Raw genomic sequence first — 18,387 nt, 5'->3', positions numbered from 1 at the left:
GGCCAGAACTTATGTTTAGTAGTCTAGGTCTTATAGAATATGTACTGGACCAGTCTGTGGAACATGTCAAGGCTTCAAAGGATGCCAAAAATGAATGAAAGGATTTGCCAAATCTAAGACAACTGCAGAAATCTTTGGGAACCCGAATTATTTGAGGCTCACCACTTATCTAAGCGAAGGTCCATACTATGTGAAACTTACTTCCACAACAGCAGTGGAAGGAGCTACAGGATTTCTCCTAGAGTTTGATAGAGAGGACCATGTTCTAACCAGAATGCCTCCGGAGGCATTTGACTCCATCTCTATTTTACAGGAATTAATCATGGAAGGCCTAACATGATTTTATCGACATTGTTATATTTCTACATTGAAATACAAAGTGGAACCAGGAGTTTGGAATACAGTAAGAGCAGGCAAACTTGATTATAATGAAACCAACACTTTTTAGATTCCTTTGACTGCCTTAATCTTTGCAACAAGATGTAAGGTTTTTTTTTTTTTTTTTTTGCAGAAAATTTTCATGGGCATACAACTTTACTTACAATCTGCTTCAAATAAAGTAAAACCAAATGGGTTCCAAAAAAATAAAAATAATCTTCATTTGATAAATGGGGGTACAGAGGCTAAAAGGGTAAAGGGAAAGGGCTCGAGTCCAGGCAGCTTGAACCAGAGCCAGTGCCCTTCATTCTGTTCTGAGCTATGCTCCTTCAGAAAATTACCCTGGAGATCTCTCAGAGCACAGAACACAATGGATTATTTCACTCCATTATGGCTAAGATTCATTCATTTGCTCAAAAGCACTTACTAAGCGCCCACTGCGACAGAAATCTGTGCCAGGGAGTTAGGGAGTTACTAAGAGAAATAAGATTGGGCAATGCCCCCCGATAGCCTGCATTCTAGTACAAAGAGAAGACCAGAATACAAACAACCATATTTCAAGGTAGGCTGCAATCAGCCATCAGAAAGGATGAAGCAATATAAGCATTAGGTCCAACTATTACCTTCCCTAACACTGTTTTTGCTGTTTAGGCACCTACTGGGAAGCTAATTTAGCGTTAAGGCTTAGAAAAAGGAGGCTGTCTAGGTCTTGTGCTTAGAGGAAAAAATTTAAAAGTCCAAATTTAAATTCTAAATAGTTTAGGGCTTTCCTTTTGAAGAGGCCAAGGCACTAAAAACAGTACTCCCAAAAAATGGATTCAGAGTACTTCTACCCACCGAGAAAATGAAAAATTGTCACACTCAGGAGTTACCTTTCCAAGGAGGTGTCCACCCCCAGCCCATGGGTGGGCTGAGCATGGCAGTGCCCCCCTCACTCTGCCTAGCTGAGTGCCCTTCCATCATGAAGCCATGGTTCCTAGGCCCCCAAGTTCTAGGTCATGCCAACAGAGAGCTGTGCCTCTTAGACCTAGGAATTAGACCAAGAATAAGTATATAATTCAAGCAAAGTCAAAGTCAATTTCTGGAATTGCGATCAGCCTGCAGAAGAGCAAAGCTCCTTTCTACTGTGCTTGTTGAGACAGAGGATGTGAGTCCTACCTTCCTCTGCAGACCCTGTCTGTAGAATAAAGCTAAGAGGAAATAAACAGAGCCAAAAGATGGACCAAAAACCAGAGTCCCAACATCCTTTTAGCCCCTGGATCCAGTTACCTTGGACTTCCCAAGGGCCTGAAACAATAAATTACATGTTTGCTCATCCAAGCATGAGTCAGGTGTCTGTCACATGGAGAAAACACTGTGGTACTGCCTAATATCAGCTCTATGAAATGCTAAGTAAGAGCACAGGCTCAGATCCAAGGAGGTTCAACCCCCAGTGATGCAACTCAACTATCTGGGTAACTTGGGGCAATTCAGCAGACCTCTCTGGCTTGTTGTCTTCATCTTTTAAATGGAGATGAAGGTTTAGGAGAATTACACAGGATAATACAAGCAAAGCACTTAGCAGAGTGACAAGACAATTCCAGGAAAGTTATCAATATCACTTCGCCATGATGTTTAACTTTATATGTTGGCTAAGATATGGTGCCCAGTTGTTTGATCAAACATTCGCCTAGATGTTGCCATAAAGGTATTTTATAGATGTGATTAACATTTACAGTCAGTTCACTTGTCAACTCTCTCACTTTCCATACATTTTTATATGCAAATAGATAGTCATAGATCCTATTGGTTCTGTTTATCTGGAGAATCCTCACTGAGAAAATCATCATTACTGCCTAGTCATCCCCATCCCCTCTGCAGTACTGGTCAGATATGAACTATAATGGCAGACCATGTACAGTTTGCTGAAGTGGATAAATAGAGTGGACTTCCAAAACTATTCTCCAAGAAGCAAGATATATCTGTCTTCATCAAAAACCTAAGTCTGGCATCTTGTAGTGGAACATATGAACACTGAGCATAAATAGCTTACACTTTACCAATCTCTGGCAGAAATCTAATCTATGATTAGAAATTATCCTGGGAAATAACTATTCCAGAGGTTTAGTTTTCATCTCAGAATGGGTACCATATTGTTTACCGGAAGACTCATTTTCTCCAAGCCATTAAGTTACTATGCTTTCACCAATTGATTTGGAGGGGATCTGTTTATCTTTAAGCATTGCAACAAAGAAAACTAATCAGCCCTTCCCTAACTAATAGGTATTGACATCTAAAATTATAAGTCAAGGCTCTATGAACAGAAATTGATTCAGACTGAGGAAACTGAAAGCGACCCATTATCTCCAGGGATGCAGAGAACTTTCCTCCAAGTGCAGCAGGAAACAGTATCCACCTGCCACCTCCTTTCTCTATCCACATTCTGTAAACAGCATTTCTATAATCACTCTTGTTTATTGCCCATTTACTATGGTGCCAGGTTCAAAGCCAAGCACTTCATATATTTTTTGTTAATTATACTTTCCCAGCATTCCCTTTCCTACTCAGAGAACACTCACAAAGCAGCAGGTTTCTGGAATGGCAACCATGAAAGTTACATATTTTGGATGCAATGGGTGTGGAAGGAAACCCTGCCAAATGCCTCTTAAAGGCTACAACACCTGCTGACTAAAAATAGCTGCTTCACAGCTTAAGGGAAGGATCTGTTCTTTTCTTTCAAACTCTGGCTTGAAAAATCTATCCCCATGAATCAGTTCATCAGCTATTGATTAGCTTCTCTAATTAGCTTCTCTTAATGGCTGCAATAGAAAATACAAGGCTGCTTTGTAGCGAGCAAATGGAGGGAGGCTGACCCAGCGTGTGTCTATGCTGCAGGCAGAAACTGTCACCCCACAACGCAAAGCTTGGGAGAAGCACATCAATCCCTTCATCATTCCTTCTTTCACTCAGCAAATGTTTGCTGAGTACAGTATCTACCATCTGGCAGGCACTATTCTCTATGAAGAGAAAAATAGACAGAAGTCTTAAAGAAGTGCACCTGCTTTCATCAGCTCCCAGGTGTGTCTCTAAAGGATGTTCTCTCTGCAGAGAAGTCACAGGTCTTTTGGAAAACCCTGTCTCCTAGGAACAGGGTCCTTCTCTCCCTGCCCTGTGAGGTCAATATCCCCTCTCTTCTCTTCTCCTGGGTCAAAAATAAGCACACCTTCTATTTGTCCTTTTTTATCCTAATTTCTACTTCTTCCAGGAGAAAGAATTTTTCAAAATGTGTTGCCTGCCTAATAATTACAAGTCCTACTCTCAAAGAAAAAATGATAGCATCATAATTATACTTGATTTTCACATGACTCCCAGACTAGGAAAGAACTCAGAAAGAAGCTCTTCCCGTGCCTTCATTCCTGTGCCTCTTCCTGACATACTTATTAGACTAAATATTAATAATTATAATGGCTAACATGTTTCTGGCATGGTGCCAAGAGCTATAAATATATTACCTTCTTTAATCCTCCTCAATATCCCTACAAGGTAAGTATTCTTACCACAATTTCACAGATGATAAAGCCAAAGCTCAGACAGTTTAGATAATTTGCCTGAAGTCTTGAGGTTAGGACACCAAATGAAATCAAACGTTGACCACCGTTTACCCCGACTCACCTTCCTCATATGTAGTAATTACAATCAAAACCTGTCTTTTCAGAAAGGAGGGGGTTAAGAGTTCATCTTTAGTCTCCATTCCTCTCCTGCAACTGGCTTCTAGCTGGACTTTCTACAACCAATCCTGTTGCACTCAAATTCACTTTATCCTGAAATCAGCCACATCTTATGAACATGTAAACCCATCATGTTAATATTCTGCTCAGAATCTCCAATGCTGCTCTTAAGACAAAACACGCAACTTAACAAGCTCCAAATCTCGTGTGATCTTGCCCTTGTGTAACCCTCTAGCCTCTGACATTTCTCACTCTCATATGTGGCCGCAACCATCTGAACCCGTTTGATTTCCCAGTAAGTGCCATGCCCTCACCCACTCACAGGCATCTGATAGGTTGTTTTCCCTGGGAAACACTATTCCCCATCTCCCCTACTCCTTCACCATACACAGATACACACACAAACACATACACACCTACCTTTGTTCTGGTTCTGTCTTCCTCTTTCTCTGGTTGTCTGCTTAGCTTTGATATGCTCAGATCCCTCCCCATTCCCTTATACTGGGCGCTCCCATGATTTTCCATTATACTGTGTGAGAACTTTCATATACCCAGTGCCCGGCACCAGTCTGGCACAACGCAGCAGAATAAATGCTCATCAAACAAATGAAGAAATGACTGTGGAGGTAGAGGGAGCCTTTCACCCAGCACTCCAATCTCCTCCCTATATTTGCCTAATTCAGACCAACCTGGGACTATCACAGGTGCCACAGATTGGTATGGATATCCATGACATCCACCAGTCACAAGATCCCGTTCTTTTCTATCCTTGGTGGAACCATGTCTTAGGCAGACCAACCCTTCATATCACAGACTGGAGCAAACCTTCCCTTGCTCTTCCTTGGCAGATATACCCAGACTGAGAAAAATGAAAAGGCCCTGAATGGTATTCAAAGACCATCTGTTACAGGGCAAAGTGAAAGAGATGTATATCAGTCAGGGGGGCTTCCAACTGCAAGTTAAAAAATTCCAACTCAACCTGGCTAAAAGAGGCTTAGCCCACACCTGTGAAAGTCCAGTGACTGGGCAAGCTCCGAGCATGTGGCACTGCGGGAAATTATACAGTAATATCCTCAAGGACCCAGGCACTTTTCCTTTCTGTACTCCTCTGTCCTTAGCATCAGTGACAGCCTAAGGCCGATTTTCTTCATGGTCACAACATGGATGCCACAGCATGGTCACAACAGCTGGCACAAGATGGCTGCTTCCTTTACGAAATCCAGCAAGAGAAAGAGACATCCCTTCCCTCGCCATCAAATGCAAGTCTATTTTTTTCAATGTGACTGAATCAACCTAGAACCCGGGAACCCACTCCAGGACCAACAACAATCTCCAAGCCCTGTAGTCCAGGAAAAGTCCGTGAACAAATTGGCTAAAGTCAAAACACACACAACTTAACAAGCTCCTAATGCCCTGGGGTAGGCTTTGGAGGCCATACTCTCTAGGATAAAATGAATACACTAAATGAGGGAGGCAATGCGAAACTTTAGACAAAATCTCTAATGCCAGTGATAGAAAGGAAAGAACACACCTATTTCCATCCAACACAATTACACGGTGGTCTTTCTGAGATGGATCCTGAAGATGTCACATGTAAATACTCTCTGTGCCTTCCGAATGTGTGGTTGTATTTCTTATTGCTGACGCTAGCTTCTCTTCCAGTTAATCATCTTCTTCTGCAGCCATGTTTGTGTTGAGTCAGCATTTAACGTTTGGAGTCTTATTGCTTACAGCAGCTATAGAAACTGTTTCACTCGACCCCGCACAGAGGCACTACAAATGATATCAAGAATGCAAGCCAAATGACTTCATTACTCTTTTTTATGTAGACAGATCTTTGATAATATTATAAAGCAAGCTTCCTTTACTTTACCCTGGATAAAACACCCTGCTTTAGTGAAGCAACAAATACCGGAGAGAGGAAAAGAAAGGCTGTCATAGTTAGCAACCCTCTGCCACTGCTCTGCTCCTCTGGGTAGCATATTTGTCTTTTCTGGAGCAGGAATTTAAAAGGCAAGTAGGTTATCTGACACTTTAAAAAAATATGTATATATATGTCAATTTCTAGTCTATCCCAGTATCCTGGTATAGAAAACCTGTCAAGGTAAACTGAACCCTTGTGCAGGGTTTACCTACATAGACTGAATTATTTCATAATTTCTTGATCAGAGTTCCCATTTAGCACACAGGACCTCTGCATGGGCTGTGTGCCTCCAGGACACACGTACATATGAAGGACTGCTGAAATGAGTGGGCTGTGCTCTTACTCTGAAGGACCAACACATGAAGAAGGAAGGCTAGACATAGGCTTTAGAAACAAACTTCATCCGATTCGTCAGAAGGACTTCGGACTGTACTGTCATGTATCACCACAGATTTTAAGAACTGGAGGGGATTTAGAGACTATGCGTTTCAGATAACTTGTCAAAATCTCAAACTTTTCACATACATATGTCCTCAGATATTTATTGATCCGTATGTCTCTGAGAAGTTTCTGGTGAGATGATGCTTGATCCCACTGGTTCAGAGTCCGAGACATACTCTTCAATGATAGCAAGGTGGATCTCTGGAGCTCTCCTATGCCTGTGTGTTCTTCTCCCCAGGCCCAGAATGCTTAGAGTTTCCTAATGGAACAATTCCCTCTACTGTAAAACTCCAGCCAGAACTTCCCTATGCCCAGGGTTCCAAAGATGCCTTGAAGTAATGTCCCCTTGCTTCCCTGTGGCTGATTTCAGCTCTTAAAAGGAAAGTGATCTACTGGTTACTAAAATAATAACTGATTAGCTAGATTAAAATATATTAATATTTAAGAGCAGGAACCTAACCTCGCCATCTCCTAATCATGCTTAGGACTAAGTTTTCTTTAAAGTAGACACGCAATGGATATATGTCTAATTTTGTTTCATTTTCCCACAGTAATGCATACAAAGAAGAAATTCAACTCAAATTAATTTCTCACTGGTAGAAATTGTTCAGGAAAATATTTCTGACTGGGAATAAGAAATGATATTTTCCTTTCCCCTTGCTTACTTTGAGCTAGGACTGTCTAACTACCATATCTCTTTGGTTTGTCTGTTTTTTGGAGAGAGTTTCACTATGTTACCCTCAGTAGAGTGCTATTGCATCGCAGCTCACAGCAACCTCCAACTCTTGGGCTTAAGCGGTTCTCTTGCCTCAGCTTCCCAAGTAGCTGGGACTACAGGTGCCCACCACAATGCCTGGCTATTTTTTGTTGCAGTTGTTTAGCTGGCCCAGGCTGGGTTCAAACCCTCTACCTTTAGGGCATGTGGCTGGTGCCATAACCACTGTGCTACAGGTGCCAAGCCTATATCTCTTAGTTTCCCTTTCCCAGCCCACCATAAACACATCATTAATTCATTAAATGAGTATTATCGTATCTCTCCCAATGACTCTTTGTGGAGGAGTATATCAGGATGTGCAATTTTTTGTTTTTTTTAGGGAAGAGAAGCGCACTGTAGCCTATTTGCCTGCTTGTCCATTAACAGCTAAAAGGGAAAAGAATCCCTTTCCAAATGCAGTGAGCTGCTTTCTAGCTATAACAAAGGAAAACAGGAGATGACAATTTAGCTAAGACATCTTCTTCAGACATCTTGTCTGAATTCGTGAACCCATAGACTAACAAATTGCAAACCCAGTACCCTGGCTTCCTTCTACCTATATTCCCATTTACATACTTTTCATAATCACTGTTCTCTGACAAATGAATATCCAAAATGAGAAATCTGATACCCATGACTAGAAATGCTTTAAATGGTGCTTTTCTTCTGTCATTGTAGAAGGCATTCTCTCAGGGTACAATCAACTTTGGGGCCAAGGAGGTAATAAGTACGGTTTCTTCATGGAAATAAATGAGCCCATTTGTGTGCATTAGAGTTGCAAATGGTCAATTTTCTAACACCAGCACAAGCAAGCACCTCATTGCCTAGACCTCTCTAGGCTTGGGAGCACTCTGTTTTCACTAGGGAAAATGAATCCAAAAGGGATGTATCCCAGTAGAGGCAGGAAATAAATGGAAAACATCATGGAACAGAGGAAACTCTTTTATTAAAAAAATTTTCCTGAAAAGCATTAAAATCACACAAACTGTTCAAGTCAGAAGAAGTAAAAGGGTAGAAGCCAAGTCACCGTACTCACTGTCTCCTGGAACAGAATGTGTTGTGATGTGGTCTATGTACACCATGGAATACTATGCAGCCTTAAAGAAAGATGGAGACTTTACCTCCTTCAAGTTTCCATGGATGGAGCTGGAAAATGTTCTTCTTAGCAAAGTATCACAAGAATGGAAGAAAAAGTATCCAATGTACACAGCCCCACTATGAAACTAATTTATAGCTTTCATATGAAAGCTACAACCTAATTATAGCCTAAGACTATGGGGGGGAAGAAGAGGGAAGGGGAGAGGGGTGGATGGGTGGAGGGAGAGTGATTGGTGGGATCACCTCTATGGTTTATCTTACAAGTGTACAAGTGCATCTTTCTAAAAGTAGAATATAAGTATCTTAACACAATAACTAAGAAAATGACAAAGGCTATGTTAACCAGTTTGGTGAAAATATTTCAAATTGTATAGGAAAACACCACACTGTACCCCATGATTGCATTAATGTACACAGCTATCATTTAATAAAAAATAAATAATAAATAAAAAAAAAGAATGTGTTGTAATGAAAGTGTAAAGGGCTCAGAGAAGTGGAGGAGAATCCTAAGGGGTGATTGTTCAACAAGTACATTCACACTTTCCGGTATAGCTAGCTCCTAGGTGATCTCCACTGAATATTTCTATTTCCTTATGTGATACCAATTTACTGTGATTCCAATGTAGAAATAAAACATTTTAAAAATAAAGCATTCTTCTCAAACCAACTCAGAGCTCTCTGCTCACCCCAAGAAACATGGTAATGAAATTTGGGGGCTATCATCAAAGAAGGAAGACAAACTACTCCAAATGGAAAACTGTCCTCTAGATCATGCGTGGGTATCTGTGTATGTGACAAAGAAAAACTGAGCAAGACAGAGATAGTCACAAAGATGGACGAAGACACATTACAGATACTATCTAATATACATTATTTGGGAAATAACACATATAAGATATATATACATAATATTTAAATATATAAATACATAGTTCCAGAAATTACTCAGAAATAAAAAATAGGACATGAAGAAAAGGTCGAAATACCTTTGATGATCTTCATTTGCCCATCTTACCTGGGAACTTGTATTTGCAGAAACAGTAAAGACCCAAGAATTTATGATGAAATCTAGAGGCAACATTCAGATAGGGGTGACTGGGGGACACTTTGGTTACCTAATGTCTTCATCAGCAGGTAGGATCAGTACCAGTCAACACCTCATCATTGTAAATACTGTACTGGGTCCTGGCTATGCAAACACAACTCCAAGACAAGTTGCCTGGCCCAGCTTCCCCCTACTGGTGTCCCAATACCTAACAATTCTGGAACCACCCCAGAATGAAATAATCAGAACATAAACTTCATTCAAGAAATAACTGGATGGTGGTCAGTTTTGTTCGGTTGGTTTCTGGGATGTTTCAGGCTTACTCTGCAAGCCTAAAAACCAAGTCGCTTTCATTCCAAGGACAGATGACCTCCTTTCAGATGGGCTTGAACACAACTTAACCAAGCTTGGCAGTTGTGAAGGAAAAACAGTTAATTTTGCAAAGCTGCAGGGGTCCTTGCTAGCTCTATCTGACTCCACGCCCTCCAGAACAATCATCCCCCCCTCCCCTCCCCTGCCCTGCACACGGTGCTCACCCACCCCCTTCCGGCAGTCACCCCACCCAGGGTCTTCCACATGTCCTCCCAGCCCTGCATCATTCCAGGCGGTCTGTGGGGCTGTCTGTGGAGGACAGGGCACCTCAGAGAGCCCAGTGTTTCTCAGGCCTGCAGCAGGATCCAGATAGGGACAGAGACTCCAGCCAGCCCGGGAACCCAGTATCACAAAGAGCTCCTCTGATCCCGCTGGCATCTGGGCTTCCCCTCATTAGCACATTAAAGCGGCTCTGTCCCTTCCCTCTGAGCCGCTCTGTCCATCCGCTGCCCCGCCTCTATGGAGCCTTTTAGGCCCACGCTTCTTTTGAAACCTCCCCAGTTCAAGAGGCACGAACGCTTTCCTGAAGGCTGTCGCTCTCCTTAACAAACCACAGGTACCTCGAAGCTCCATCAATCTGAGAGGCACAATTAGACAGCAGAACATATGCCTTACGCCAAATTAGTCTTCCCAAGAAGAGGCTTTCTTTAACCAAAAACACACACACACAAAATTAAATATATCTAGCTTGAAAAAAAAAATGAACACATTGAATAAACAGACTGGTGGCTTGTTCACAGATCGGTGGGTTTCACTCCAGACTGCCTGACGAAAAACAACCACGCCAGAGCAGTGACCAGGTATCAAAGTCCACCACAGGCTGAGGGGGCCACAGCATTTATTACAGGCCTGACGGCAGCGCCAGGTTGCCCAAACTCAGGCTTCCCTTTTAATTGTGTGACCAGGATAACAAGTGCATGCTGCTGGGCAGTTTCCCAAGCCTTCTCCCAGATGTTATTTCATTTAAAAAGCCCAAACATCCAATGGGAAATGAAGAATTAGGATTATTTCAATTGGTTTACAAGGGAGAAGAGGGAAGCCCTCCAAAGTTAAGACACTGGCCTGAAACAGAAAACACATTCCATTCTTATGGGATAGGGTCCCTCGGTGCCCCAGGCACAGACTCTCTTGGTGATCCCTAAGTAAAGTTTCTTAATTCCCCCATCTCTCTCTCTCTCACACCCCTCTCCCAAATAGAATTGGCAGCCCAGTCCAGCTGAGCTCCCTCAAACGTGCCCTGCCCCAGTATTTTCACTTCTTACTTGATGGGTTCTGGCTTCCTGGGCCCAGATCTGCTGCTGTGTTCACTCTTCTCAAGGCAGATTCGACATAGTAGCAGCTCCTTCCTACCTATCACACCTCCTACCACAGCCTCACGACAAATGTCACATTTACACATAACATTTCTTTAGTGTGTTTCCTTTCTGACTCTTCAAGATGATTATTTCCCACTTCTCTCTGTGCAAACATCCTACATCCTTCCCTCACCGCCTAGAGCCTCCATTCACAACAGATATCCTTGCCTCCGTCGGAGCAAGAAAAGCCACCAGAAAGCAATTGTCTTTCATTGCCACCACCAAATCTGCCAAATTATCCTTGGTACTCACATGTTTGGCCTCCGGGTCCTGGCTATGGACAGTGTCCTGCCTCCTGTCACAGATCAACCCCTCCACTCCGGGCTTCAGACCCCACCATCCCAGCCTTCTCAAGGCTTCCATTGTTCCTCACCTCACCTCCCCCACATGCATTTCTGCCTCTCCACTTTATCATTCCCCTTAGTACACGGATCTATTGTCTTATCTCCTCCAGTAAAAGACTCTCTCTACTCTGCTCCTTGTTAGGGCAAAACTTCTCAAAAGTCATACATCTTACCTCACATTCCCTGCCAAACCATTCCCTCCAGGTCTCCATCTGCACACTCCCCTGACCCCATGCTTGTCACATAAGGCTCTCTATGTGACCAAGCCACTGGCATTTCTCTGTCCTTTCCTAAGTACTCTCAGTATGGTGGACTGCTAATTGCCTCCCTCTGCAAACCCTTTCCTCCCTTGGTTTCCGGACCCCATGCTCTCCTGGCCTTTGTCCTCCTTCGTACCCCTTCTCCTCCAGTTCCTTTGCTGGGTCCTTCCCCTCTGTCTGACTCCGAATGCTCTTGAGTCTCCTCTATTTACACACTGAGGACTCAGGACTCCTAAATCCAACACCCAGCTCTGATTTCTCCCCAGATTTCGTTACTCCAGCTTTCATCACCGGACATTTTTCTTTATTCCTCCCCCTCAGATGCTTCATCAAATCACTCTCCCAGTCTGTGTACTCCACCTCCCTCCGCAAATCATTCCAAAACTCAACCACTTATCTCTGTCTCCACTGCTACCAGCCAGGCCAGCTCCAATGCTCTTTCTTCCAGGGGCCACACTTCTCTCCCATAATCCAGTCTCCAAAAGCACCCCTAGTGGGCTTTTCAAATCATTAACCAGATAACTCCTCTGCTCAAAATCCTCTCCTTGTTCCCCAAACCACTTAGAATTGGCACCTGCCTCCTTCTCGATCTCCTCCACCACTGCTCTCACCACCCATTTCTTGCACTCAAGACTTTCTTTCATTTCCTCACGCCTGCTGGTCTCACATTAAGCCGCTCCATCTGGAGTCATCTTCCTCCTGACCCTACAGTTCCTTCTTATCTTCGATGTCATGAGAGAAAGAGGCCTCTTCTGACTACCCAAGTTAGAGTACCACTCATTCCCTCTCTGTCACATCACCCCACTTGAATTCTCTGCATAGTATTTGCCACTGTTGGATATGTTTTTGTTTACCGCCTGCCCCTCCCTTCTAAAATGTAGTCTCCATGAGAGTGGAGGGCTTTTCTCTCTTGTTCCCTAAGTATTTCCAAACATTAGACCACACCTCTTACCTGACTCGTAATTTTTTGTTGAATGGCTGGGTGGCTCAAAGTCTTGTGCTCATAAGAACTTGAGGTGAAGTTCTTATGTGTGGTCTGGCCTGTGTCCACTTATGTTGGGCCCACACATAACCCTGACCCAGACTCCGCACTTCTGATCTGTATGATCCCAGACGGGCAGTACTCTCCACCTACAGCCCATTCTGCTGGGCTACTGCTGTGTACCCCTTCTCACCTCCAAATAGTTCCCCTGCCCAACATTCTGGGGCACCCCTTGAAGGCAGGAGCCCCACCTGAACTCCAGGCCACCTGGTGGGGGACTTGATGCTTCATGTGGCTACCACCAGGCCTACCCTACTGCCTCCCACCACCTGCCTGCATTACAGATTGACAGGGCCATGACTGGCACCACCTGAGGACCCCACAATGAGGACCCCATCCATGATTAGACCCAGACTCATTGTTCCTCCAACTTGGAGATATGACTAGTCCCAGTGCTTCTCAAACTTTCTGTTGCAAAATAATAGTTGATTTACAATTCACTGCAGATAATACTTTTGTAAAATTTAATAAAAATCAATTATGAGAAAAATAAATGGCAAAACACAGAAACTTACCAAAATACAAGACCCAGTTTTTTAATAATAGAACAACAGACATAAAAGTGCTATGTCAAACTGCTATGGATATTTCTAAATGCTTACTCTCGATTTCTGTTCTTCACACAGTCTGTGGTCCAGTAGAGGTCCATGGACCATGCTCTCAGTACCCGGCTGCTGTCCCCCCAGTGACCCTTTGGCCGTGGCGAGAAAAATCTCCTCCCTTTTGTAGCTTTTAACTAACTTTTCAACATACAAGCATTGAGTACCCACTATGTTCTAGGAATATTGGGTGCCTTCCCCAGAAGTACCAAAATTCCTCTCCTTGACCTAGTCTACACTCTATCCTACTGAGAACACTTCCCTCTCCTTCCTCGCTGCTTTTCCCCACTTCAGACTCTCATCTCCTCTCCTCTGAATGACTGCAATTCCTTCCTAACAGACCCCCAAACTCCAGTTCCTTCCCTCATCTTCAGTCATATAGATTTTGCCCAGAATATCATGTCCAGGAACATCCCTGATCATGTCATTCCTCTACTCAATAACCTACAAGAATAGTAGCCCACAGAATGAAGTCTGGAGCATCCTAAGCCTTTTCATTATCTCACCACATGTTACAACTGTAGTTTTACTTCACTCTACTTCCCTTTCAATCTACACATGCCAAAATATTGTTAAACTGGACACTTACGCCTCCCCCGGATCTCTTACTTCCTTATGTGATTCATCCTTTCCCCCCTCCCCCTTCCCACACATGTTCCTATCCTAACCATCTTTCAATGCCAAGGGCAAATGCAATCCCCATCTCTCCTACCCATCTCTAGCTAGCATGGACTCTCCCTCCTCTGTGGTCTTATAAAAGTACTTAGCTGCGTGAACACACAAATTTGTTTCACCAAAAGGATAATAAAACCGACTTTTATGATTAGGAGGATAAAATACAATGTAATGTTTTGTAATATAAAATGTATTTTTTATAATGTAAAATTAAAGATTTTAAGCTATTGTCTAAATGCTCATTTTAAATTAAACACCTGCATCAGGTTGTCACATAATAAAGTAGCCAGTCCTAACTCATCCTCCTGCTCATGTCATATTTTAAACCTCTCCCATCTGCAGTGCACAAACAGGTGTCCCAACCCCACCCCCAAGGTTGCCTATGCACTGTCAGCATGTTAATTTCAGAAAACTCTATTTTCTCAAGCTATGTGGCAATAACCTTGATAGATTCATCCTGAACAGTAGGATGGGATTCAAATCTGTTCTTTTTTTTCCTAATGCTCTGAAGGTAGATGAACATCAGTGGTTAGTCCTAAAACTTTTGTAAAGGCCCCAGTGAAACAAACTCAAATGTCTCCAAAAAGGTCTGCTACTCTCTGAGAGAGTTTATTATGAATTTGGTCTTTTTGAGCAATTTTCCTAAAAGTGAACCAGCTAATTATCCAGATTTTTTTTTATTATCCAGATTTTTTGTTGCATCACTTTCAAATATCATTTTTGAGAGATAATTAATATTATCTTATTTCTACTTTAATTAAACTGCCTCCTGGATGGGTTATATTGAAAGAGTAATAACAAACTCCACCAAGGGCACAAAGGTCATACCAACTGTGGCTATCTTGTTCACCAAAGTAACCCAACAGTACTCAACATATACCGTGTTTCCCCGAAAATAAGACACTGTCTTATATTTACTTTTTCTCAAGAAGACACACTAGGGCTTATTTTCAGGGGATGTCTTATTTTTATTAAGTACAATACAACAATCTACATTTATTCAAATACAGTTAAGTCATCTTCTTCTGGAACCTGACAGGGGTAGCTGACCTTGTTGGTGGGGCTGGCACTAGTGATGTGTGAACTCCTTTCCCCTAGCTGTTCACACCTGGGCAATAGGACGCCTGTGACCGCAGTTACCACATGCTCACCTGCGCAAGTGCAAACGGTGGAAAAAGGAGCTGTGGCAGATAAGAGGTATCCCAGTCTTCTGCACCGAAATGCATGGCGCGGCTATGAGATATGCTGCATAGCCATGCCCATCACTAGGTCTTATTATGGGGGTAGGGCTTATATTTAACAAATGCATAGAAATCCTGCTAGGGCTTATTTTTGGGGTAGGTCTTATTTTCAGGAAAATATGGTAGCAGGTACTTAATAAAAACTTGTTAAATAAAAGAATGACTGGAAGAATGAATCAATGAATGAGGGAGAGAGACCTGTCTTATTTGACAGATCAGAGTATTGTGTGCTTTCTCAGAGACAGGGACGGTTACAAATTCCAGTCCTGTCACTCTAAATCTGGATATAATTAGCATGATTTTGTCTTTAAAAGCTACTAAGTGTTTATTCAGTTGTAGACAATTTTCCTGATTAATTTGTTTAAAATGAAATGCAGTAGAAATTGGTGGCTTGTAATCTCTGAACTTGCAAAATGATCTTAAAGGTATTTTTTTAAACCATCACACAGTCACATAGATAAATATTCTTGAGAGAAGGTTTAGAATTTAAATTCAAAAGAAAATAGTAATTGAAAAAATTTAATAGTGCACTTGAACAACTCATGTTGCCACTGAGGTATAACTTTGTAAAGAAAATATTTTCTAAAGCATATTTATTTGTATTTTTCTTCTTGACATTTCCTGTGAATTTTTTCCTAACTATTGTACATGCAAGTAGGCCAAAGTGTCAGAATAAGAAGATTAATATAGATTGCACATTGAATAGCTTATTAACAATATTCCAGTATCTAGACATGTGCAAGCATCCGGGTAGGCACTAAGGATGGCAATTCAGATAATAGATTACAACGTTTCATTCTAAGTAGTGATACCCATGTCGCCTTCCGCAGTTAGATTTTGAGGGCCTTCTCTCCAAAAATAATGTTTTGCCACAGACCAGGGTTTCTCACACAGTAATTATTTAAGAACAAATGAATATTTATTTGTATATGTTCGCACTACAGTCAAGAAACATGTCAAATATTTACAGATTTTTTCCATGAGTCCACTAGAGTCTGACTCCCTAGGCATACCTCTTTAGAAGGATAATCAAGAATTAATGTGTTTGAACAATGCACGGTGAATGCTCATTGGCCTGAATGCAGGCGAATGGACAAGCTAAACTAAAATCCGATGATGGTGCTTTCACATTCTGTGTTCAGCTTTTATGAGTCATGGCAACTAAATAATAAATCATCTTTTGCATTGAGTAACTTTAGAACTATATGGGCAGACAGCTCGATTTCCTATACCATCGACATCTACAGATATTTATAGTAAAAATAGACATCTATTATGACAGCTTTAAGGCCTTGAAGGATTTTGAGAAAGTAAAAGATCAATAAAAAGTTCCATTAAAAGTGTCTATTTTATCACACATTAATTATTTCAAAATGTATCATCTTTATGAGAGATAAATCAAATATTTTTTAATCTGAACATTAGTTTCTCCAAGCACTGTGCATAAATGCCAATATACTGGATGATCTTTTATTTTATTTGCATAATTTTCTCCTTTTAGTTAAATATACATGCATCCTTCAGATCTCCTTTACTTGCTCCCGATCTTAGAAATGTCTGTTTTTAATAACACCAGCCAGTTCCATTTAGAATATATTGTATCAATTACCCTCATTACTAGCTGATCTTCTTTTCATTTTGACATCTGTTAGAAGGAGCAGCTTGAGGAAACGCTTCACCATCAATTTATTAATGGAACCTTCGCACTTGATAAGAAGAATCATCCAAGTTATAATGCAGGTTTTCACCAACCGTATCTAAGACAGCAAGCACAGCCCTGTTCCTTGAAAGCCAGTCACAATATTCTATCCACCTTATTTAACAATGCAGGAAGGGTCTTATACATATTGCCCAGTTTTACACAGAAACTTTCTCAGTTACACACTGATTTTCTGCAACCTTCCTTCTAGCCCCTCTATGTATCATCCTTAATGCTATTAGGTTTACAACTCAAAAAAGTTTCAGAAATTTGAAAATTCATAAAATAAATCGAAATATAAGTTGGCAATCAGTTCTAAATCAAATAAGTGGATGTCTCAGGGTCACTAGTAGTTCCATTCGAATGATTAAATATCCCCACAACAAAAAACAAAAAGGCAGAGATGTCTTTACAACTTCAGACCGCCTACTCTAAGTCTTATTGTGAAGAAAGTAGATTAAAACCAGAAATTCATGGTTATTTTGGTTAAGGACTGAAAGTAATATTCAAGTGGGGCAAAGACAAACTATGCATATGCAAAACCCAAAACAAGCTATGACTTGTTTCTCAAAAACATTTCATTAAGAAATCTCGAGGAGCCGTGAGATGCAGATCAGTGTTTACTCCTATACGTTCCTAAAAATCTAACTGATTGGCAGTTACTATCACAGGGACATGTCTGATACCCTTGAAATATTCTATTTTTGTCACATCTTACATGCTTATAGCAGGGAGAAAATACTATTCCAGGCTAGAACATAAGGAAAGGAGAGTTTGCCATATTTTTTCCCTTGTTTGAATCAATACATTATATTGGTCAATGATATTGATATGTTATATTGCATCTTTAGAAGTTAAAGAAGTTGTAATTACTCCAGCAACCAAATCATCTTGTATTTCTTGTACTCCATTGCTAAAACAATTTTAAGTAGGGGAGAGGAAAGAATGAGACATATCCCATTAATTGGTTTTAAAAAACAATTATCTTCTACCTCCTCTTTCACCAAAGTCTTGGATACAATTATATTCTCATCTAATTGCTTCAATGAGAAAAGAAGTAGTCAATCAGTGAGATGCTCCTGTTGTCACGTACAAAGTGGGGCAATCCAACTCTACAAGCCTGTAAAGTGAAGGGAGAAGAAATGAAGCTATACTAAGGAAATAAAATGATGCAGGATGATGTAAGGCAGGTTTTTATTAAGGTAGCACTACATTTCATTGTAAGTTTCTTGAGAAGAGGCACCTTTAATTATTAATCAGTACTTCTTTCTTTAACTCTCCCTAGGTAGTCAGGATATAGATAGCATATGCATTTGCATTTTTTCCTCTGGGTTGGCAGGTAGCTGTTGCTATAGTCTGTGACCAATAGCTGGCAGTTCAGCAGGCTTGCCTTGCTCACAGTCTCACACACTCCTCATCCCATTGCACCAACCCGTCTCTCAGCACTGCCCCT

At 41.4% G+C, this 18,387-nt stretch overlaps 1 protein-coding gene across 1 annotated transcript in view; it reads right to left on the bottom strand.

Annotated features, from left to right (window-relative positions):
* The window catches only part of SLC35F1 (solute carrier family 35 member F1), a 414,246-nt gene that overhangs the window by 392,846 nt on the left and 3,013 nt on the right, over positions 1 to 18,387 (bottom strand). The window lies entirely within an intron of this gene.

The sequence above is a fragment of the Otolemur garnettii genome, unplaced genomic scaffold (genome assembly GCF_000181295.1).
Source record: "Otolemur garnettii isolate 467f Iridium unplaced genomic scaffold, OtoGar3 scaffold00002, whole genome shotgun sequence".
In the NCBI taxonomy this organism is placed as follows: Eukaryota; Metazoa; Chordata; class Mammalia; order Primates; family Galagidae; genus Otolemur; species Otolemur garnettii.
This window is presented reverse-complemented; position numbering and strand designations above follow the sequence as displayed.